The 23,468-nt window shown below is 49.2% G+C and overlaps 1 protein-coding gene, 1 long non-coding RNA gene and 1 pseudogene across 4 annotated transcripts in view; 1 reads left to right on the plus strand and 2 right to left on the minus strand.

The window, feature by feature from the left end:
- The window catches only part of ABR (ABR activator of RhoGEF and GTPase), a 168,236-nt gene that overhangs the window by 16,007 nt on the left and 128,761 nt on the right, over positions 1-23,468 (plus strand). The window contains exon 1 of one of the 2 annotated variants that reach the window (XM_081162884.1): positions 17,684-18,208. The exons of the other annotated variant lie outside the window; for it this stretch is intronic. The gene's annotated coding sequence lies outside the window, so the exon portion shown is untranslated. Of the gene's footprint in view, positions 1-17,683; positions 18,209-23,468 lie in introns of those variants that run through there. 2 annotated transcript variants of the gene reach the window in all.
- LOC308569029 lies at positions 8,868-13,123 on the minus strand. Its single transcript, XR_014000541.1, has 3 exons — positions 12,961-13,123; positions 10,599-11,700; positions 8,868-9,921 (listed from the first exon to the last, which is right to left on the minus strand). It is a non-coding gene; the product is annotated as an uncharacterized lncRNA (long non-coding RNA).
- On the minus strand, positions 13,248-13,953 carry LOC308568744 (ATP synthase subunit O, mitochondrial pseudogene; annotated as a pseudogene). The gene has a single exon. The product of its transcript is annotated as an ATP synthase subunit O, mitochondrial pseudogene (transcript).

Below are 23,468 nucleotides of genomic sequence, written 5' to 3' on the forward strand. Positions count from 1 at the left end.
TATTATAGTTGCCACCAAGTAGGGAAAAGAAGGTGAGACTATATACATTATACCCTCCCCCCCAAAAAAAAAATCTATTGTGGTAAAATACACATAACATAAAATTTATCCTATTAACTGTTTTTAAGTATACAGTTCAGTGGTACTTAAAACATTCACATGGTTGTGCAACCTTTACCACAACCCATCTCCAGAACTCTGTTCATCTTGCAAAACTGAAACTAGACCCAAAAGACAACTCCCCACCCCCCTTTCCACTGTCTCAGGCAACTACCATTCTGCTTTCTGTCTCTATGAATTTGACTGCTCTGTAAGTGTCCCATATTCATGGAATCCTACAGTATTTGTCCTTTTGTGACTTAGCATGATCTCCTCAAGGTTTAGCCATGCTATAGCATATGTCAGAATTTCCTTTTTAAGGCCGTTTCTTTATTTGTGAGACTGGATAATATTCCATTTCATTTATCCATTCATCTGTCAATGGACACTTGGTTGCTTCCAAGGCTTAGCGACTGTGAATAATGCTGGGGTACAATAACTTTTTGAGATCCTGGTTTCAGCTCTTTTGTGTATGTATCCAGCGGTAGAATTTGCTAGATCATGTCTGGCGAGGCCCTTTCTGTGCACACAGCCCCCAAAGTTGACATTGTAAGGAAGCCAAAAGAAAAAAAATCAAACACACAAACAAAAAACTGTTTACTTAAGAATTTTAGGTGCTTCTAAGCAAAATGTGGAGGGAAAAGCTCTTTTGAGTTTGTGTGTGAGTAGATAAGGAGTTGCCAGGCAGTTGATAAAGTAACCCATTTGTGATGGGAGCCAGAAAGCAGTCAGAGGAAAGAAGCAGCCAAAGGCGACCTTTGGCCTGAGAGCACACACAGCAGTAGCAAGCTGAGTTGACACTTGGCCTGTGGTACAGAGCAATCCATTGAGATCTGCTATTTCGAAACACTTGGCCAGTTGTGGTTTCAGTCATGTAGGTGGCCCTCTTGCTGCTCCCAGATAGTGATCATGGTGTTTGAAGGTGTCAGGTTCTGGGTTTGAGAGCTCACCCACATTCATTCTCTCTGCTGAGCTCTGGGGAAGGGGGGCATCTTTCCACCCAGCTGACAAGTGACAGCCCCCAAGTCCCAACACAGGTAGGCGGAGCCTCTCCTCTCGAAATTCCATTCCCTTCTGCCCCCGTTTCCTCCATGTCTGACTTAGATGTAGATCCCATGAAATACGTGAGTGTGTGTATTGTCTTCGGGAGCAGAGATCGATAGACGTGGAGTTAAGATGACAGCTTCGTTGCAATTTGTAAATTTGCTGAGTTTGTAAATAGGCAAACCTGCTGGGCTTTGATAAACGGAACTTTTTTCTGGTATTTTTGAAAGTCACTGTGGAGAGCATGAAGTACTTATAACTTCCAAACCAATCGATAAAAAGGTCAACAAGACACCTTTACAATAGTGCTCAATGTTCAGGGAGTATGTAAATCATCAAGCATTAGAGGGTTTGAAAGAGAAAGATTTGGGCAATAAAACATCACCCACTTTAAAGCAGGTTCCGGGGAGGAAAGCATTGTACGCCTGGTTTTATGACCATGAGACATCGATTCTGGGTTCCATAAACTTCTATCTAGGAGGCGGAGAAAGGAATGTGGCACCGTGAAAGGTCCCTTTATTGACACCTGAATTGCGTCAAGCAGTGCACCTGGGGAAAGGCCTCAAACCTCTGCTTCAGGAACCTTCAGTCTCACGGTGGGACAAGGCTAGTAAACAGTTTTTCACAGCCTAAATGTATATATAATAGAGAGACACATGCTAAGGACTCGCCGTCTTTAACTGGCTCACAGGACACTAGGTGGGACTTTATAAACTGTTGGCAGCCACTGCTGGTCAAATACCAAACAGTAATAACCACATCGTTGCTGGTTGACTCATAGTTACAAAAATGGTAGCACCCATGCCACAATCTTGAGGGTACATCCTTTGGCACTTTTCCTTATTTTTTCAGCCCCAGTGCCCACATGCCTACCAGCAGAAAGTCCCTGCTGACGCTCTCCCTTAGAGAGTCAAAGAGGGAGCGGCAGCTGGTGCATGCATACCCGAGCTGGTAGAGAACCTGAGTCTCATTAGCGGTAAGGACTTCTCACCGCATAGGTCAGCAGATGACCCTGGTACGCAAAGGTGACGTGGAGTGTACTGATGAGACCCTCCACAGGCTGCTGCTGTTCTTGGGGAGGAAAGTGTCAATTCCTCAGTGCTGGGCTTGGCTGGGGGCACCTGCTCCTGATACCCAGTTCCTGCAGGTCACAGAGCTGCTTCCCATGTGTCAGTCTGCCCAGGGAGGCCGGGCAGGACAAGTTCTGGCATCCACCACTATTTCCTTTCCATCCCTCCGGACCCATCTTGGGGAGTGGGGGGAGGGTGTCTAGCTACTTCTCTTTTTCAACCCTTAGAACACAATCTTCTTATAGCCTCTTTCCTAGACTATAGCAGGGAGGCCACCTCTGATGTTGGCGGCTCCAAAGTGGTTGATCTTTTTAGAGAGGCTGCCCAGGGAATTAGAAAGTTATAAAATCTGTAACTCCAAAGCTTGCTTTTGTGTGTGTGTGTGTGGCACTTCTCTTGCTAGAGAAAGGGCAATGGGGACAAATCTAATCCCTGGCGGGGTGGTCCTGAATTCTGCTATTCCAAACAACTCCACAATGCAAACCCACATACATATACAACCCCTGTGTGCACGGGCATGAATATTTCCCTAGAGAATATCTAGACATGGGATTGCAAAGCTGAAAAATATGTGCATTTAAAATATTAACAGATGTTGTCAAATTGTCCTCCAAAAATGCTGTTCCACTTTATACTCTCACCATACTTTTTGAGAGAGCCTGTTCATACTCACTAACATTCGTGTTTATTTTTCATTTGTGCCAATCTAATGGACAGAAACTGGCATCTCAGTGTACCTAGGACCCTGATTACTAGTGAGGTAAAGTATCTTTTTAAATATTCATCGGCTATTCCTATTTCCTCTCCTTTGTCATAGTTTTTGCCCATTTTAAAAATATAATGTGAATACATTTAACACTTTACCATGGAATAGTATGCTAATTATAGGTTTACTTAAGAAAAATTGTTGTTCTTTTCATGTCTAGTTTCCAAGAATTTTTAAAAATTCTCTTTAAGCAGAAATAGTGTTAACTTTTAACAAATGCTTTTCTGAAATATGTTAACATGATTGTTTTTTTCTTCCTTAGTCTATTAATGGAGTGAATTACACAAATAGATTTTCAAATGTTGAACTAGGCTTATATTCTTGGAATAAACCCTATTTGGTCTGATTTATAGGGTTGCAGGTTGCTCACTACACAACTCATTCACGCAACAGCAAGTTGTACAGTGTACAACCTTTAAAACCATGCATCGTGGGTGGCCCTGAGACATACTGTTTTTTAAAGAAACACTGCTAGATTCATATGCCGAACAATTAAGATCATTTGCATCTATGGCATAGGAAATATTGACCTATAGTTTTCTTTCCTTTTCCTGCCCTTATCCAGTTTTAGTGTCAGCATCATGATCGTGTTATGAAATTAGGTAGCTTCCCATCTGCTTCTGTGCCCTGAAACAGTGTATGTAACATGGGCATTTTCTGTTGGTAAAGATTTGGAAGCTCGCCTTCATAACCAGCTGGGTGTTGTGTCTAGATCTTTGCCTACTTGCCCATTTATCTAGAGCTTAGTTATTTGTTCAGGTTTTTGTTTTTTTCTCTCAAACCAATATTTGGACTTTATATTTTCCCGGAAAATTGATCACTCCAAACTTTTGATCAAGTTCATGCTATGAATTCATGCTTTAAGCTTATCCCTGTGCTCTAAATAACGTCTTGATAAATAAAACACATTTAAAAAAAATTAAAAATATATAGATGTGCATAAAAATAAGATATACATCTCCATGCACCAGAAGTGGAATAAAAACCACAGTGTTAAAAAAAACGGGAGCTGAAGCCAGAGCCTGTTGGGCTCTGGGTCTGGGGGAAGGGGGAAGGGAGAGGAGGGGCATCTGGCTGCTCCTCCGGCGTCCTCTCCACTCGTCTCCCAGGCAGCTGCCCCTGGATGCTTTCCTGCTCCAGGGCCTGCTGCTTCCCTGCACCCTGCCCACGTAAGTGTTGGCAGCGGTCCTCTTCTGGGCATGTTGTGGCCTGTAGTTTCCTCTGATCTGATATTCCTCTCCCCTTCTTTCAGGAGTTTAGAATTCCTGGTCCTTGAGAGTATCCTGTGTCATTTTCCGGGCTGTAACAGGTTTTATGTTAATATATGATTTATAGCATGTCTAGAGATTTGGGTTAAGAGGAGAGGCATATGACAAGTTTATCATAATACTGTGAAACCAAACAAAAGCACTACATGCACTCAGTGTTCCAACTTGAACCAGAAGCCCCCAAAGGAAAATTAAGTTAGAACTAAGATCTCAGTTTTAAAAATTAACATCGTAGTATACCATGAAGCGGTCCCTGTATTACGTATAAATGTATTTTCAATATAAAAGATATAAACAGTACTAAAATCTTTGGGATAAAACGTGCCAGTTCTTGTCATCTCTCTCTGCCACTTTAAAATCCTCTCTCCAGAAGGAACCTGCAGTTAGCAGTTTGTTGTAGATTATACATCCTTCCACTCCTTTTATGGCATATGTATAAGGATTTGTATATAATTTGTTTATTGTTCCATTTATTCTCACAACCACCATAAGAGGTCAGTATTATTAACCCCATTTTATGGATGAGAAAACCGAGGCCTAAGAAGGTTGGGTGATGTGCCAATGCACAGCTAATTAGTTTGAACCCCTGTTTCTCATTTTTAAAAGAGCCAGTGCTCCTTTTTCAGATTGAATGAGCCTTGCTCAGAGGTTTATTTCTCACTAACCCAAAATGGACTGAGGGGGTCCCAAGGGACAATGCGGTCTCTCAGCTCAGCTATACTCTCCTGTAGCAGCTGTCCTTTGGGAGACCTAAGTGGGCAAGCCCTTGGCCTGATCATTTGAATTTCAAGCCACCTTTATCCGGATTTCAGATCTTCCCCCTAGCTAGGGCGTTTTGAGTCCTGTGAAAAGACATCCTTGAAGTGTGTCTCCAGGAAAGGTTTTCAGGTGCCAGGGACTCCACCAGGTCCCTAAGGTGCCCCTGGAGGAATTGGGCGGGGGACATTGGCAGTGGCTTCAGCCAGGATGAGTTTGGGGAGAAGCCAAAAGGAAGTGGGGGGGCCTTGAGGCTTGGGCAGGTGGGCCTGTGTTTTCTTGGTCATTCCCCCTTGCTCCAGGAAAGGGAAACACTGTTTATTTATCCAGAATAAAGTGTTGGAGCTGGTTTCCCTTTCCCCATCGGCCAGTGCCTCCCGGGATGTCCAGCGCGCCCAGATGGTGTGTCAACACCCACGCACATGCCACACACCCCGGCCGGCCCCTTTCTGTAGCCTAAAGGGAGAGCCTGAGGCTCCCTCACCCACCCACCCCTCCCCCGTCCAAGGTGCCGAGAGCGAGGACAAGCCCCCAGAGGGTTGCGGCGGCTGCCTTCCTGCACGAGTCAAAGAAACAGGGCCCCAAAGCCTGAATGCATTTGCATCTCAATATCTCCGTAAACCTCAGAAGCCGAGCCCCTTCCCCCGCAGCCGGGCTCCTGCAGCGGCGGCCGCCACCGGGCTTCTGATGCGAGGTCGGATTAACCGCGCGCGCAGGCGGAGGCTCCCCGGGCCCGCGAGGTTTGCCCATGTCACACTTAAATGCCGCAGCCGGGGTCGGGGCCCCGAGCCCGCGAGGAGCCCTGCTGGGTGGGGCCTGATGCCCGATCCAAGGGGCCTCCCCGGGAACGGGAGCCCGCCGCTCGCAGGGCCTTAGAGAGAAACTTAGTAGCCGGCGGGGAGGCTGAATGTACCCTTTGCACCGGCGGCTGGCGCTTCCCCGTTGAAACGCGAGGGTCGTTTGTCTCGAGCGCAACAGTTTCACAGCGGTGTTCCTGAACCCTGAACCCGGGCAGGTTTTCATCAAAGGCCTGCGGGTTAGGAAGAAATGATTACGAATCATCTCTCCTTCTCTAACAGGATCATCAAATTTCGTGCACCATTTGCCAAAAGAGCCAATCCGTCAAAATATGGAAAGGATGGCATACACTTTGGTGGGCACGCCATAGAAAAGGGTTGGGAATTGGGGCCTCCTTGTATGCAGGGGAAATATGCTTAAATGTGACTACATCTCTGTGTGTGTGTGTGTGTGTGTGTGTGTGTGTGTGTGTGTGTGTGTGTGTGTGTTTCCTGGCATATTTGTGTTTAGGGACTGTTCGCGGAAGAGTATATGAAAAGGCAGCAGGGATACCTTTCAATCTGCAAATGAGAATGAGCGATCACACTTAGGTCCAAGATGAGTAATAAACTGGAGATTTCATTTGAATGTGAACTGTGGGGCTCTAGCTGAATCTGTTATTATAATAAGCCCTTCTGGGTCACATGTCCATGTTATAATAGACGCGTGTGTGTGTGTATACACTCATTTCTGGTTTTAAGAAAAATTTTTCTTGGTTCGACACTTTGACTTAATGTTTCCTCTGGGTAACCAACGTTTCCAATTTTAACATAAAATTACCCAGTATCTTTTTTTCTTTGAACTCAGACACTTCAGACTTTCATCCCCCTTTTGCTCAGGGCAGGTACTTGAGCTTGGGGTCTTTGAGGGGAAAAAAAAATTCTCTTTTTCAGTTCATACTGGACTCAACTTTTCAACTTCCATTGTCCTTGACATCTTCCCGGGACCTTTAGCAATCTAAAGCTCCTGCTTTTCCAGATGGGTCTTTTTCTTATTCTAGCTGCTATTGAATAGCAAAGCATGGGGCGGGCACACTTCTGAGGACCCGGTTGCTTTGACTTAAACCTAATGAGCTGATAAGTCTGCAATGACAACGAGACACCTACAGAAAACAGAGTGTGGTTAGGCTTTGGTAACCTCAGCGCAACTCACAGTCTCTCTTCACTAGGCTTGCAGTAATCTTTTGGGGGGAGGGCAGCTGTTTCACTTTTTGCCTTATTTTGGCCCTCGGGGGAGAGATGGTGTGTGTGTGTGTGTGTGTGTGTGTGTGTGTGTGTGTGTGGCTCAGCCAACACAATGATAACAGCTACCATTTCTTGAGTGCGCAGGTTGAAGGCCCTGTGTTAGGTATCTTACACCGTTCTCTCATTCCATCTTCTCAATCATCTCTAGGCAGTTACCATTACAATCCTCATTTTACAGTGAAAGAAACTGAGGCTCAGAGAGGTTAAATTATTTAAAGACACCAGGTCTTGCACGCAGGTCTGTTCTGTCTCCAGCACCCACACTTTGACCTAAACCGTTCAAGTGCATCCGGAGTTTCTTGCAGCACCCCAGAGACTGATCCCATGAAACTACTACTGTTGTGGGCAGCTTTGGGTGATGCTGCCCACAGGGGACTGAAGCTCCTGGCAGCAGTGCCCAGGGGAATTAGCAGGTGCCCATACCACCCCTTTCACCCCACCTCCAGGCACCTGGGATGGGAGGATGGGCGAATCCAAGCGGGGAGCCTCAGCAAAGAACCACCTCTGTGTTGGCAGTTCTGCTGTTGTAAAAGTAAATATCAGTCTCCACCTTGGCCGGGAAACAGGAACCTTTGACAAGATTGGCACAGCTGATATCTGGCACAAGCCGTGGCACTCTCCTCCAGGCTATCAATTCTGCTTTATCGGCAGCCTTGGCCAGCAGGTAGGGTGTCTGCCTGGGAAGGGTGCCTTCAGCCCTATTGACTGAGTGTGCAGGTGAATTCACCTGGACATTGCTGAAGTTCACCCGCTACAGGGGCCAGGATTGCTGCCTTAGAGGGACTTTCATTGATTTTATCCTAAAATCAGAAATATTTATGAAGCCTGTGGTCACTTGGGAGGGCATGCCAGAGTGAGAAGGCCATCTCTCCCCACTCCCTCTCCCAGAGCTTCCCAGCCAGTGTGCCTAGAATGGGTTGAAGGTGTGAGGGAAGTGGGATGCCCCCTGGCCTCTGACCACTGACAGCTTTGTCTCCTTACCCCAGCATGCTGTGCAGACACTGGCATTTCCTGCATGTGCCACCATGTGACAAAGTTTGGCAAGGCCTTCTCTCCCCTGCCCTCCTAAGACTGGAATGGCAAACCCAGCCTTCCGCTCACCTTGTCCCTGTCGGGTTAGGCTTTGAGCAGTGAACTCAAACCTGAGTTTCTCTTTACAGTTCTCCCTGTACCTCTCTCCCTTCCTCCTCCTCAGTTTCTGAGGCTGAAGGGCTGATGTCACCAACACAACCCCCCTCCTTCCCTCCACTGAGAGGCGGGTCGCCCTGACCAACCCAAGACTTCCTTCTCATGTCAAAGCTGTTGCCCAGCCAGAGGAAGGAAGGACGAGGCCCGAGGCCCTGTCAGGAGTCATTCTCAGCTTCCTACTGAGGACACTACAGATGAGACTATCTCTCTGGTGTCCCTGAACAGCCCTGATAAAGCAGGTAATGTTCCTCCGCCCCCAAAGAACCAGACACATCTTACTTGCATTGTGAACAAACTTGGTTGAGGAGCTAGAGTTTCCCTCTGCGGGCTCATCTTTGTTTTGGGGCCAGGCAGACCCCGAGAGAAGAAAGGCCACAGCTCATCTATTTAGCACTTGCCCTGCTGGACACTACAGGACGGGGGAGACAGTGAAGGCTGGATTGGCCAAGAGTCAGCGGGCTGAGAAATCCCCGAGCACAATCTGGAGAGCAGCTCTGATTATAACTGTCAAGACCCCCATTGTACGCGGGCCAGAAAGGGCTGGAAAATGCTAATCAAGGAGGTGCATTTACAGATCACATTTTACTGTTTTATTGTCTGAAAATTGTTTTTATTGTGGCTTTATTACTTTTACAACAGAAAAAAGAGCTGAATAAACTTATAGTTTAAAAAAACACCTCAACAGCCTATACGCTTCACACCTTCTGTGCGTCTTTTGATGACATATGAAATGCATACAAGTGAGCAAATGACAGGGTGCTAATTGCAGTGTGGCTCCCGAGCCAGCAGCGAGGGTGTTCGTCTTAACAGGACCTTGACAGGGTTCATCTAAGTCCCCGCTCTTCCCTGCCACGCACAGCTGGGTGGAACTTTTGCTTATCAGATCAGGGTTTCTGTGACCCTGACCACACCCGATGGAAGCTTCCGTACCTTCACCAGCTCCCTCAGAAGAACCAGGGTCTGAGAGGAGCGACAGCCTTGTCCTCAGATCCTGTGTTTGCAGGATCAGGCAGGCCGGGTGGAAAGTCAGCTATTGTCGGTGCCTTGGACCTTGCTCTCCTTGGCAAGACAGAACCTCTTCCCTTTTGGTCCTGGAAGCCACAATAAAAATCAGCAGAAGCTGCCTTGGCTAGATGTGCCCACATGTACAAATGCTGGGGTTAGTGGTCTTTGTAGGAAGTCAGGGCTCCTCGAGGGCCTGGAAGGAAGTGTGGGCCTCTTGCGCGTGCAGCTCCAAGCGTGGCTTCCAAGAGAGCGGCGGGGAACCAGGAGCTCCAAGGGCCGGATCGTCTGTGCGGCTGCTACCTCATGTGTGGTTAGTTGTGGTAGGTGGCAGATAACAGCCCAGAAAAAAACCGGCTCAGCCTCCCCCAAAGAACTAACCCCCAGTGCCGAGGCTCTGGTGCAGCAGCAGCAGCAGCAAACATTCCTGTCTCCATTTCTGTCTCTGAGGCCTCCAGCATCCCTCTGCTCCAGCACTCAGTAGGGTGCATTTGCCTCAAGAGCCAGGAACCCAAGCGGCGGAGCGGGCCTGCAGCCAGGTCTAGCTGGTGTTAAGAGGAGGCACTGTGTCCTTCCTGGCTTGTATGGAGTGGTTGCTACTGTCTTCTGCTTTGGGCTGCCTGGCATGAGCCCACGTGCAGGGCCACCTGCAAAAGGGATTATTCTCTGGATAATATGAGTAGACTGAAAACGAAATCATGATCTCATTTGGGCCTGTGCTGGTCTCCCTGGGTGGTCTCAGACTCCCTGTGTTGGCTGCAGGGAGCGGGGAGACACCACCCAAGGCTCTGGGGTCCAGGAAAGGGGACTCCTCTTAGCACCCCCCCCCCCCCCCCGCTGGTGACCTGTAGAGTAGTGACGAGCATGTGGCTTCCAGGAGGAAAGAAACTTGCCTAATCAGATAGAAATAGGAACCTGGAAAAAGATCTCAGTGTAGTTTGTGGGAGATTTGGCAATGAGCTGTCTGTCTAGAAGATTTGGGGCCCTGAGAGGAGGGTTAGGATGAGGAACCCAGGTTTCATCTGAGTCATGGCTAAGACCTAAGGGGGTCCCTAGAGCTTGAGAGTTTGGAGGGATCAAGAGGCAAAGGGACAGTATTTTCCTGTCTGCGACCTGTCAAGGCTAGAAATTGGCCATGGGGCTCACCCTGGACGGGGTGGGCAGGGGTAGAAGTTTGAAATCATTCAGCATGAAGCTGAGGCTGCTGCAGCTCTGAGCCCCCAACCATCCCCCTTCCCCACCCCCCAGAGCATGAGATTGGGCCCTATTCCCTGATGGCTCCAAAATAGGAATGACTCTCTTTAAAAGCTCCTCACAAACTCACCTGAGCCCGGGCCAGGCAGGGCTGGAGGCTGCCTTTGTGGGAGAGATGCCTCAGAGACTAGATAACCCCTGAGCATTGGCCCAGGTGGTACCGCAGGGGAAACGAAATTCCTCAGAGCTTTTGCCTTTTGAAGTTCTATGGGAAGGTTTCTCAGATCCTTCCTCAGGCAAGTGAACCTCTTACGCCTCACCATGTGGTGTTATCTTCTCCCAGTGGCCTCTAGCTCTGTTCAGAGCGCAGAGAATTTTTGAGAAAGGTCTGAGTGTCATGGTCTTCTTCAGGGCCAGAGCAGCGGAAACATGACAATTTGGATGAGGGAGATGTAGAACTGATACCCCAATTTTTTCCTGCGTTCCCCTGAGAGGTTAGCTAAGGAATAATTTTCCTTAGGATGGTTTTTATAATACTTGGCTGAACCTGGGCAAGGCAGGACTGGGGGCTGCTTTTGCGAGAGACACGCCCCAGAGACTAGGTAACTCTTGAGGCATTGAAAACACCCTTACCACCAGGGACACTGCAGGTCCAGGCCTCATGCCCACAGAGTAATTGAAAGACTTGAGAGCTTGTCAGCCTCTAATGAGGAGGAAGAGGGTAGGAATGCATCATGTGTCTTCTTTGCCCCAGCACTTCCTTGGAGAGCAGCTTTCGGAGCTCTGCCAATAAATTCATTTTAGCGTCAGATGCCATCGCTACCTGGTATGCGCAGGAACTCGGCTCCCTTGCCAGTGACAATCCAGTGATGTCAAAGACTAGGATGCAGCGTCGTGACTGATGGACGGGCACAGTCATGCGGTAGGTGTCTTGGCTCAGCTGCTATAACAGTAACAGACTGGGTGGCTTAGGCAATAGACATTTATTTCTCACAGTTCTGCAGGCTGAGAAGTCCAAGATCAAGGGGTCAGCGTGGTTGGGTTCTTGATGAGGGCTCTCTTCCTGGCTTGTAGTTTGCCACCTTCTTGCTGTGTCCATGGCAGAGAGAGCACTTTGGTCTCTTCCTCTTCTGAGGGCACTAACGCTATCGTAGGTACCCACTCTCAGGACCTCATCACCGCCCGAAGACCTCACCTCCAGATACCAGCACATTGAGGATTAGAGCTTCAACCTGTGAATTTGCAGGGGGGATAACACAAACATTCAGTCCGTAATAGTGGTGGGGGAGCGTGGGCTCTGGACCCAGTCAGATCCGAGTGCGAACTTGACTCTATCACTTACTAGAAGTGTGACCTTGGGCCTCTTCTATAAAGTTGGACTAATGATCATGTCTTCCACACAGAGGGGTCATGTGATAAAAATTAGAAGGACATAAAAAGAGAGAGTAGATTGATGGCTACCAGGGACTTGGGTGGTGTGGGGGGATGGTGACATGTTGGTCAGAGGGTGCAAACTTTCAGGTATTAGATGAATGAGTTCTGGGGATCTAATGTACAGCATGGCGACTATAGTTAACAATACTCTACTGCAGCGATTTTCAACCTTTTTTTTTCTAATGGTACACATAAACTAATTACTAAAATTCTGCTGCACACCAAAAATAAATTTTTTTTGGATCTGACAAAAAAATAGGTATAATTTTGACTCATCCACACAGGGCAGCTATTGTGGTGTTCGCTGTTTTTTGTGTTTGTTTGTTTTTTATTTATTTAACAATCTAAGAGAAAAGAGGTCAGTGCCTCTGACTAAATAGTCAGGTATTACATGTTTTAAAAATTCTTGTGCACACCAGTTGAAAATTGCTGCTCTAGTGTACACTTGAAATTTTCTCAGAGAGTACACCTTAAGTGTTCTTATCACACACACACAGAGTAATGGATGCCTTGATATGTTAACTAATCTTATCGAGGTCATCATTTCACAATATTTTTATCAGATCATCACGTTGGTTACCTTAAGCTTACACAATGTTATTGGTCAATTATATCTCAATAAAGCTGGAAAGAAAAAGATGAGAGGAAAAGTAACGTGCTTAATACAGTGCCTAGGACATAAGTATTGAAGCCAGGGACACACTGACTGAAGGGCTTTCGGTCACTGGATGCCTCGGCCCTGCAAACTCACTGGAAGGGGAGGTGGGTCCTAAACGTTCGTGAGTGTTGTCTTGGGGGTTGGGATGAGGGTGGGGAGAAGGTGTTCCCGAAAGGCTTCTTTATAAAGACAGGCCTAAGAAAAGCTGCAAATTCTGTCGAGTCCCTGAATGCATGCTGCGGCCACATGTTATATTAGCAATAGTCTATAGTCTTCCCCAGGGCCTAAAAGAACCTTCTCCCCCAGTCCATTCATTCTGGTTCCCCTCTTCACCCCCGCTTTGCCTCTGTGTAATTGCTTTTGCTTTCTCCCCCCAGAATGCCTTTCCTCCCCATCCTACCGTTTTTGCCGATGAAATATTAGGTGTCCTTCCAGACCCCGGTTCAAATGGCACTTCCTCCAAGAAGCGTTCGGCTATCAACTCAGTTCGGAAGTGGTGACCAGCCCCCTTCCTCCGTAACATACTGTCCAGACCTGGTGTCTCTGGACCCACACCAGGCACCGCCTTGCTTCTTGGCGACTTCTGCGCATGTCTTTTTTTCTTATTTTTTCCTGTTCAGGAAGCCTTTTATTGTTGCTCCAAGTTTAAGAATTTTCATGGACAGAAAGGTCAACACTTTGGAAAACCTACCGCATAATCTTGCTCAGCTTCTGAATCTTGTTTTTTGCAGACATATCAACATATTTCTTTCCAGTGCAGACAATCATTCCACCCATGACTGATGGATCGATCTTAACTTCCAGTGTCAATATCTGGCTATTACTTAGGAAGCTGTTCAGGATCCTTTTTAATTTGGAAAGAGTGGCTTCATCTAAAGGAGATTTGGTGGTCACTGTGCACGGTCCTTCTCTACGTGGACACTCATCATGGTAGAAAAGACAGAAATGATGGCAGGGGTGTTGGTCAAGGGACCACCTTCAGCAAGCAGATTGATCAGGTCGGAGGTGAGGGGAGAAGACCTCTCTTCTGCGGTCACGCCATTCAGGCTTTTCACTTTAATGGGACACTTTTCATAGGGATTCACGATTGAAGCCTCCATTTGGGGGTCCTTCAAGATTTGTGCTGTTCTCAACAATTCCTTTTCTACTTGTTCTAGTTTATCCTGTTTAGATGCAGCAGAATAAAGATCAGTGGCATAGCGACCTTTGATACCATATATCTGAACAGGTGGCCGTACAGCTTGGCAAACGGCCTGGCCACCGATGTGCTAAAACATTGCACCTGCCAGGAGAGCCTGACACTGCTGGGAGGCCGTCTTCTCCCAGGCGGCTGCAGGTCAAACCCGAGTTGGGAGATAGTGGAATGTTTCAAATCCACCGTCATGAGCTTCATGGGCAAAGGAACCCTGTTTTATACAGAGCTCAGAGAATATTCGATGAGCTAAGGAATAACTTTTCCAGCCCTCAGAGCCCACTGCCCTTCCTGAAATATTGGGGACCTGAGATGTGGGAAAGAGGAAAGTTTTTCCTCTTTTTTATCAGCTATTTCCTGGTTATCTGTCTCTCAGGAATCATAGACAGGATGACCTTCATTCCTTCATGTCGAAGTGAGCAAACCAAGCCCCAGAGAGGGAAAGGAAGTCCCACCAGGTCACACAGCAAGTCCATGGCAGAGCTAGGGCCTGGGTCCAGGGTGTGCTCCTTTTAGTTCTCTCCCCCTACTGTTGAGAAAGGTAGTGGGGTGTTGAGGGGCTAAGACACGGATTCTCGAGCACTCGGGGTTACTGTGATAATCCAATGGTTTAATACATCCAGAGGCCTTAGATCAGCCCTGGCGTGGAAAGCACAAAATCAGCGTTTGTTGCCATCCCCTTTATTATTCCTCTGCCCTTCATTGACAGCCACTTCCTCCTACTGCCAGGTCCCTTCGTTTAGGGGAGAGAAGAACCCTGAGAGTATTAACTGACAGAACATCCTTACTAGGCAGAGGTGAGAACCTGGCAGGTAGCTTAGATGACTGACCTTCTGGGTTACTGACCCCAGTGGCCTAGGGTGATGTTCTGGACCATCACAGACCCAGGGCCCAACAAACCCAATTTTATTTGTCTCTGTTTCAGAGACGGGAAAATGAAAAGGAAGCTTCTTCCCTTGTTTCAGGTGCCCAGTAGACCAGACCAGCTGAGCCTGGTGCAGTGCCCTCCAGGGCTTTCAGGCCTGCCCAGTGGTCACCATGGCCCAGTGCAAGCAGCAGCCACAGAGGTCTTCCCAAGCCCTGTCGGTCTGTCAGGCAGTCTGCAGACCCTCTCAAGCTAAGTCCTTGGGATGACAGGGTCCCCAGAGAAGCAGCTTTCGTTGTATTTCTCCCATCACTAAGCTGAAAGCAAAATTTCCCATCTGTCTGGTTGGAGGGGCATCAAAATCATCACTGGGAGCTGGTGAGTGACAACTTCAGCCTACACCCCACTGAGACAGGGGAGGTCAGCATTGCTGCATCAACCAGAAGCTTCTTTCTCAGATTCCCAACATCTGTACCTTACCAGACAGCAGTAGACACAGGGCAGGACCCACCCAGAGACTGTTTTTTCCTAGGGGAGAGCTACAGTTTGCCTCTCTCCTATGAAAACAAATTTAATTGCAAATTTGGGACAGGCCTAGGAGAAGGGTTCAGAGAATTGAGACCAAAGTTCCCTTAGTGGGCTAGACCATTTCTGAGTTTCTATTCCACTTCCATGTTGACATCTGATTGGGTTAAAAAGAGTACAGCACCAAATGCTGGCCACTTAGCACAGGAGCCCTGTGCACTGGGGAGTTTTCAGTTGGGATTTTGTGTGAGCAGTTAGAGAATTAATTGGAGCAGCAATTCTTCTGCCCCAAATCTGATTCTATGATCCTGTTGTGTGTGTGTGTGTGTGTGTGGGGGGGGTGTTTGAGTCTTTAAGGAGATCGTGGCCATTCTCGACATGACATCCTAGACAGTTCTTTTCCAGTGGAAAGCTGGGCTGGCTGAAGCATCTGTCCTTTCATTCCAGGCCCTTTGTGACCAGGAACATATTTGATTATTTATTCATTCATTTCCTCATTCAGTCATTAAAATCACTATTTCAAGGTACTGGGGTTACAGTGGTGAACAAGAGAGATGTGGTTCCTAACCCCTTGGAGCTCTCAGTCTAGCAAAAGACCCAGGCATTGAGTGATGTAACAAGATGGGTAGTCAGAAATGCAGATTCCCTGGTCTGGTGGCTAGGGAGAGCTTCCTAGCAGAAGTGATATTTAAGTTAAGACCAGAAGGAAGAGTAGGAAATACCCAGGCAGAGTGGGAGGTGGAGCATTTTAGCCAGAGATATCAACCTGGGCAAAAGTTCTGAAAAACCAAGAGAGAGCAAGGAGGAGAGTGTGCCAGATGAAGCTGAAAGGAGGTGCAGGGGCCAGGCAATGGGGCCTTGTGTGACACCAAGAGGAAGTGGGTATTTATTCTGACAGCAATTGGAAGCCATAGATGGGTCTTAGATAGGAACAACCTGACAGATGTGTTTTAGTTTTAATTTTTGTTTAATCTTCACCCAAATATACTTTTTCCATTGCTTTTCAGAGAGAGTGGAAGGGGGAGAGAAAGGGGTGGGGGGGAACATCGATGTGAGAGAGACACATTGATTGGCTGCCTCCGACGTGCACCCCGATCAAGGCCAGGGACAGAGCCTGCATCCGAGGCATATGCCCTTGACTGGAGTCGAACCTGAGACCCTTCAGTCCGTGGGCCGACACTCTAACCACTGAGCCAAACCAGCTAGGGCAGCCAGATGTGTTTTAGAAAGTGCCGTCTAGTTTCTGTGAGCTGCTGGGAAACTTTTTCCTCCAGTTAATCATTCTGGTTATGATATCAGCCTGTGAGCCTGGGGCTGCTCAAGGTACCAGACCCAGCTCAAATGTGCCCACTGTGCAGCTTTCACTGACCACCGCAGCCAGAGTTGCATTCTTTCCCACTGTCCCTTCATTAGGACATGTGTCACTTGTGTTGTTTTCTCACGTCAGTCACTTGGCACCAGACTGTGTTTATGAGACTGAGCTGACCAGCCCAGGACAGAGTTCAACAACCTTGCAGAAGGGGAAATTAGGAGTCACGAAGTTTCATCACAAAAATCTGAAAGTGCCTTATGTAAAAGACACACATCCTGGGACAGTCCGGGGACAGAGCACAGGGTTAGGCTGAGTCATCCATGTAGGAAGGAAAGCAAGGGTGGTCCCTTGGGGGAACTAGGTGCCTGGTCTTCTGTGATTTCTTCTCAGAGACTATCTGCTGGTTCCTGGCCATCTGAGTCTGTCCGCCTCTCCCTACCAAGGGTCTTGATGACCCAATGCAGGCTGGGTGCAGGTATGTGCTGAGCTTCTGGGGTGGGGCCGCCAGGGCCACTAGCATCCCATGTGAAGGCAGCCTGGGCCAGACCACTCCCTCTAAGATTATAAAGGTAAAATTTAGGGAGGACATCAAAGGCAGAATGGTGAAAAGAACGGGGTGGGGTGGGGGGGTGGGTATGAGCTGCCTTGTAATCATCCTCAGTTCCCCGTAACCAAGTAGTATTCTTAACACTGTTGGCATTTGGGGACGGACATTATTTGTGACAGTTCTGCATACTGCAGGACATTTGAACATCTCTAGCTTGAAAATGCTCCTACACATTTTCAAATACTTCCCAGTGGGGCAATACCAACTACCCCTCCCCTGATTGAGAACCACTGTTCCAGTGTTTGTGGGGACAGGGTATGCACAGCTGTGCTTCAGATCTTGCACCTGGCAAGCAGGGAGACTGGGAAAAAAAAACCCATTTGAGAATATCATAGGGAAAGTTTTGTCCAGCGGGGTAGTTTTTCTTTTAAGGCCACTCACGGGGCCTCCTGCTGTCTCCCGACCCCCAAATGGAGTTCTTCCTGACTTGCCTAGCCTTGTTGCTCACAAAGGTAACCCACAGCCCTGTGTAGAATCTGTGGGCTAAACTCAGATTTTCCAGCAGGCTTTTCCAGGCCCCTTAGGTGGACGGCTCCTGGCGGCCGAGGTGCTGCTGTCCTGGGCCACCAGGTGGCGCTCGGGAGCCCCCGCTGTGTGCCGCAGGAGCGCTGGTAGCAGGGCTGACTGCAGAGGGAACTTGCCTTAAAGAGGCCTGGTCCTTAAAGAGACACGGTCACACACCCACGAGCTCGAACGGTAACCCCAGAGCGAGACTGCATTAATAAGGAGCATCACTGGCGAGGTCCTGATGCTCCTTTGTCCTGGCCTTCGTGACTGTTGAGCTGCTGCCTTTGGAGCCAGTCTCCTTGACAGCCTGCCCTCAGCCCTTGTGGCCACTCCTGGGCCTGACGGGGACGGGGCCAGCTGGTGGGTGGCGTCAGAGCTCCTGGCAGAGCAGCGCAGGGCTGGGATGCATCTGCAGAACTCTGGCTGAAAGAGCGAGGAGCACAGCCAGCTTCAGGGGAATGGTGGCCACAGAAGGGCAGAAGGCCAGCCTGTGAGCTCTGACCCCAGCTGGATATGCCTCTGCTTCACTTGGAGCTGATAAGTTCAGAGCCATTGAACTTTCTCTCTGGGGTTTTGGGACTTAGAGAATCCTTCCGTCTCTTCTACTGGCCTCTTTCCAAATGCTGATGGGGATGCTGTGGTAAGTAAATTAATTAGGAAGGGGCTCCAGACCCTACTGTTGAGCCCTCTGATCTACTTTCTAGGAAACCTCTTATGTTGACCCCTGGGTGGTGCAATCTGAACATACTGAGTAAGGGCCATTTCAGCTGGGGCTTAGTTAATCCGAGGCAGCTACTTTGTCTGGAATGCTGGACTCACTGTGGACCCTGGTCATGGGAACAGGACTTTAACACACCCCTGGAAAACATATGGGTATAGGTGAGGAGCTTCACGGCTACAGAGACCTGGATGTCGCGGTGCCTTCTCATGGCCAAGGGGAGCAACAAGGAGGTGAATGCAGTTCTCAGGTTCATATCTTGCCAGAACTGCTGATCTTTCCCATAACTCAAGCTGACACAGAACTTTATTAGAGGAATGAATACCTGGGGAGGGCTATGAGTTCATCTGTGCTGCCTGCAGATCTAGCTGTCCGCTGGAAAAGGAAGGAGGCTGGGAAGAGGCACGTGGGAATAAGGCCAAGTACAGAACTGTTAGGCCAAGTCTTCTCCCTTAGAGGTGACTCAGTGGAGGCCTGGGGAATTTTCTTTTTTCTAGGCCCCATGGGTGAGGGTGAATCTTAGAACAGTAAATGCCACTTTACTGTACCACGGTAAAGGAAATGAAGTGAGGAGTGGGAAACAGGCCCCCCAGGGTCTGCTAGGAAGCAAAGTTTATAGGATTCTAGGGCTGGTAGAAAGCCTGAAAGTCTGTCCGACCCACCTGGTTACCCACCTACAGATGTGAAAACTGAGGCTGGAAGGGCTTGAGACTGGCCCAATGCATAGAAGCAGTAGGATTTGGCTGGGACTGGAGTTCAGGAGACTGGCATTGGATTGACTGCATGTAGCTTGTTTCCAGGGTCGTCTGCCCTGTTGTAGTAGATGTGATTTTCTTTGGAAACCAGCTCTCTTTTTGCTTAATCATTGGTGCCCCTGGGGGTTTTGCCTTGCATTTCTCCTGTAGCTCTGATTTCTTCCTCCCTGAGTTTAACTGCATTCTCTTTGTTCATTTGTTCACTCATTGCAGCCCAATAAAGAGATCACACGTGTGGACTCTGGATTCAGAATCTGGGTTCATTTCCAAGGTCACCACCTGCTAGCCAATGGCTTGTCTTTCTGCTTCTGTGGAATGGAGAGGATAGTACTGCCCATCTCATGGGTTTATTATGAGAATTAAGTGAAATAATCTATGAGAAGCACATAGAGCAGCGCCTGGCACTTAAGAAGCACTCAATAAATGTTAGCTGTTGTTAATTTTATTTATTTAGCATGTATTATTGAATGCCAATCTGTTGGGCTTTTGACAGAAAGCTGATCTGAGAGCACAGTGTGGTTACAGCTGCTTTGGAAGTCTACCTCAGCCTCATTCACCCACTGGCTGAGTGCTATGGGTATCCCAGTGAAAAAAGATGCAGTCCCAGCTTTTAAATGTTTTTTTTTAAATTATTTTTTATTGATTTCAGAGAGAGGAAGGGAGAGGGAGAGAGAGAGAAAAACATCACTGAGAGAGAAACACTGATCATCTGCCTCCTGCACTTGCCCTACTGGGGATCAAGCCTGCAACCCGGGCATGTGCCCTGACCTGGAATGAAACCATGACCTCCTGGCTCATGGGTTGATGCTCAACCACTGAGCCATGCCAGCCGGGCGCAGTCCCAGTTTTTAAAGAGCTAATCTACCAGGGAGGGTGAAAACTCTTGATTCTTTGGCTATCATAGCCTGTACTTTGTATTTTAATTTGAATGCAAAGGGCTCCACCCCTCTGGCTACTGGTAGGTACAGCCTCTGCACGCTGGTGCTCCCTGCTGGCCCCAGGGTGGAGAGAGGCAAATGGATATCTTTTCACCAGCTATGACCTCCTGGGGGATAAAGGAAGCAGGGACTCCCAGGGCCTTCCTGTTTTGCACAGTGGAGCTGGGTTGCTAACAGTGAGGAGGGAAGAAAGGTGAAAATACCCAGTTTGGGTTCTAAGTACAGTCACTTTTTTCCATCCTGGTCAAGCGGCTGGTAGAAGCAAGAGTTGGTTGTTGGGGAGGCAATGAATAGCACACTCCTGGGAATGATGTGAAGGCTGCTGACCTTCAGAATGGGATAGAACTTCTTCCCACTCAGTCCCTCATCATCAAGGCAACCTACCCTTAAATCTCCCTTAAATCTGGTGGTGAGGCAAGAGCAGGGCAATCACCATGGGAGGTGGGGAGCTGAGGGCTCTCCTGAGTGCGCAGGCCAGAGGGAGGGCTGGGGAAGGTGGAAACTGTTCACTCAAAGGACGGGACAGGGAGTGGTTAGTGCGGGCTTGGAGGACACCTTGGGATGGGTGCTGATTCAGTGCCTTGGGGTGTAGGGACAGGTCTGCACTTAGCTGAATCAGGGCAGCCTGTCCACAGGAACACACCCCTGCTGCTCTGACAGATTGAGGTTGCTGGCGGAGCACTTCACCTTTGGCAAAATGCAGATAAAAGTGACTCTTTAACTCCTTCCTTCCTAAGATGCGGATTGGGTTTCCCCCAATCTCCTCCTCACCCTCAGTTTCAGATTTCTGGAGGCTTCCGATCCCTCCTGAAATCAACCTGGTGCTCAAAGACCCACACACGTTTCTCTATAGCCAAGGTTAGAGTCAGGCTGTGTGGTGTTAACAGGTATGGAAAGCCATCCAGTAAAGGCATCAAGGGAATCTTGAAGTAACTGCCCTTTCCTGGGACAGACATGTGTGAGACAGGCGTGTAGAGATGGGAGAGGGCTGGAAGGGTTTCCTAGAAGTTGGTCTCTAACCCATGGACCAGCAAAGATTTCCGGGGATCTTTGCCACCCTGCTTTCATCAATCAACTGACAGTGGAGGCAGCATGGATGGCATTTAAGAGCATGAGCAGACAGCGCCAGGGTCTGAGTCCCAGCCCCCCACTTACAGTCCTGGTGGGTTACTTAGCTGCTCAGTGCCTCAGTTTTCCCATCTGAAAAACAGAGGGAATTGAGATACTGAGGTTCACAGTCAGATAATCTTGTAAACGAAACACTAAGATCCAAGCCAGGTGCACTATAGACATCCTCTGTTAATTATTACAAGTGTTCCTCCTCATTGTCTCTAAGATTCCTCTCTACCCTGAATTGTGTTCTGGAGTGGGAGGTCCAAGACATGATTGGACAGAATGTAGGGAAAAAGCAAACTATGACATTGCTAAGGAGAGCAACTGTAACATTTTAGCTTCAAAAATGCTGAAAATAGCCCTAGCCGGTTTGGCTCAGTGGTTAGAGTGTCAGGCTGCGGCCTGAAAGACCTCCAGTTCAATTCTGGTCAAGGGCATGTACCTCGGTAGGCAACCAATTCACGTGTCTCTCTCACATTGATGTTTTTCTTTCTCTCTGTCCCTTCCACTCTCTCTGAAAAGCAATGGAAAAAATATTCTCTGGTGAGAATTTTTAAAAAAATGCTGAAAATAGCTCGTTCAAGTCTTTGTAGATAAAAATGTAAAATGTATGCAAATGTATGTGACTCACGCAGAAACATACATCCATGGCCTGCTCACAGTCAGTGCCCAGATGTGGCCATCAGGAAAAATCCTTGCAGCGTGTGGAGAGGTGGAGAGGACCGAGGCTGCCTTGATGGTGGTGGTGGTGGTTGGGGAGAGGGCAGTGCTGCTGCTTCCCTGGGCTGTGCTCCTGTTTTCATCTTTCTTCTGGGTTCTGTGCCTTCCCAGAGTTCCATGTGGGAAGAAGAGAGGCCCTGGGCCCCTCCCTGCCTCTTCCGGATCACCATCCTCCCTCTCATTCCTCTGAGAGCCCATTTGCTCCCTCTCCCATCCTGGCTCTATTTCTGGAGCATCTCATTGGAGATGTTACCCCCCCCCCCCCCAGCTCCAGGTGCCTGCTTGGTCCAACCAGTCTTGTGTGCAATGCAGGAATGGTGGGAGGGTGACAGCTGAGCAGGGAGGGGCCCTGAGAGCCAGAGCCAGGGTCTGAGCCAGGAGGGCTGGGGTGGGGGAGAGCCACGTGGATGCAGGGAGGAGCCCATGTTACTTCACGGTTCCACTGCAGCTACCTGTGGAAGCTTTCCACAACCCAGAGCATCTTCCATTGCACCTCCCAGGGGCTCGCCCTACCTGCTGTGAGCCTGCGGCCACCATCTTCCCCTTGGGCAGCTCTGGAGGCCTCTGCCCAAGCAGCTTCAGGGGCTGGGTGCAGGCTTCCTTGCGGCATCATGATGAGGGCCTGCTTCTCCCCTTAAGAAGAACTAGTCCTACAGTTGTTTGGAATGATGAGGAGCCCCCTCCCCCATGCTCTGTGGATGCTGACAACACTGCCCCCCACAAAGGCCAGGGGGAGCTTCACCTTGCCTGTAGAGTTGGGTCCCAGCTTTGCCCTTAAGCTGCTTGGGGGTGGGGGTGGGGGTAGGGGGGTCACCTCCACGATCAGAAACCTCACTACCTAAGATAAAACCAGAATAAATAGCCCAGTTCAGGGTTCCCTTGGTGGACCCACTGCCTCCCTTCCCTGGGGTTCAGGAGCTTCAGCTTCAGCCCCTGCTACTCTGGACCACCCTAGGCTGACCCCGGCCCCTCCAGTCCCTTCTCCTGAGTCCTTTGGCCCAAGGAGGCCTGCAGAACTCAAACTGCCTTGGGTCCCATACAACCAGCAGTCAGGGGACAGGCATAAAGCCCCCCCCCCCCCCCCACACACACATACCTCTTCACTGCTTTATGGGGTCTTAGGAGGCATCTTGACCCCAGACTTTCCTAGATTTTTATGTACTAGGAACCTCCAGAGGGGGATCCTGGAGGGGACCCACCAGAGACCCTGGAGCCTCTCCTGTACCCTAGTTTGCTCCCCGAGCCTCCCGGTTTTTCTCCAGCTGCCGCCCCCTTGAGTGTAGGGCAGGAACGGCCCAGCTTTTAGGTCGAGGGTGTTGAAACAGACGAGGCACTGTTCAGGTTTGGAAGGAGAGAGTCCCGGGGCAGCACCTTAACCCCGTCAGCGCCGCTCCCCAGGCTCGCCCAGGGGAGGGGCCTGGCAGCCGCTCCGGGCCCTGAAACTGCGCTTAGAGATCTCGGGGTGGCAGGTGATGTCACCCCTGCGTGCCCATAGGTCTCCCCGTGACACCTAGTCTGCGGGTTGGCAGAATTCGGCTGAGCCCGGAGAGGGGAAGGGAAGGAGCCTGGGCCCTCGCCGCAGCCCGGAGACCCCCGCGGGACCACTCCTCCGTCACGGGTCGGAGCCTGCCCGTCCGGGCGCCGGTGGGGACCCGG

The sequence above is a fragment of the Miniopterus schreibersii genome (genome assembly GCF_964146895.1).
Source record: "Miniopterus schreibersii genome assembly, chromosome: 16".
Taxonomy (NCBI): Eukaryota; Metazoa; Chordata; class Mammalia; order Chiroptera; family Miniopteridae; genus Miniopterus; species Miniopterus schreibersii.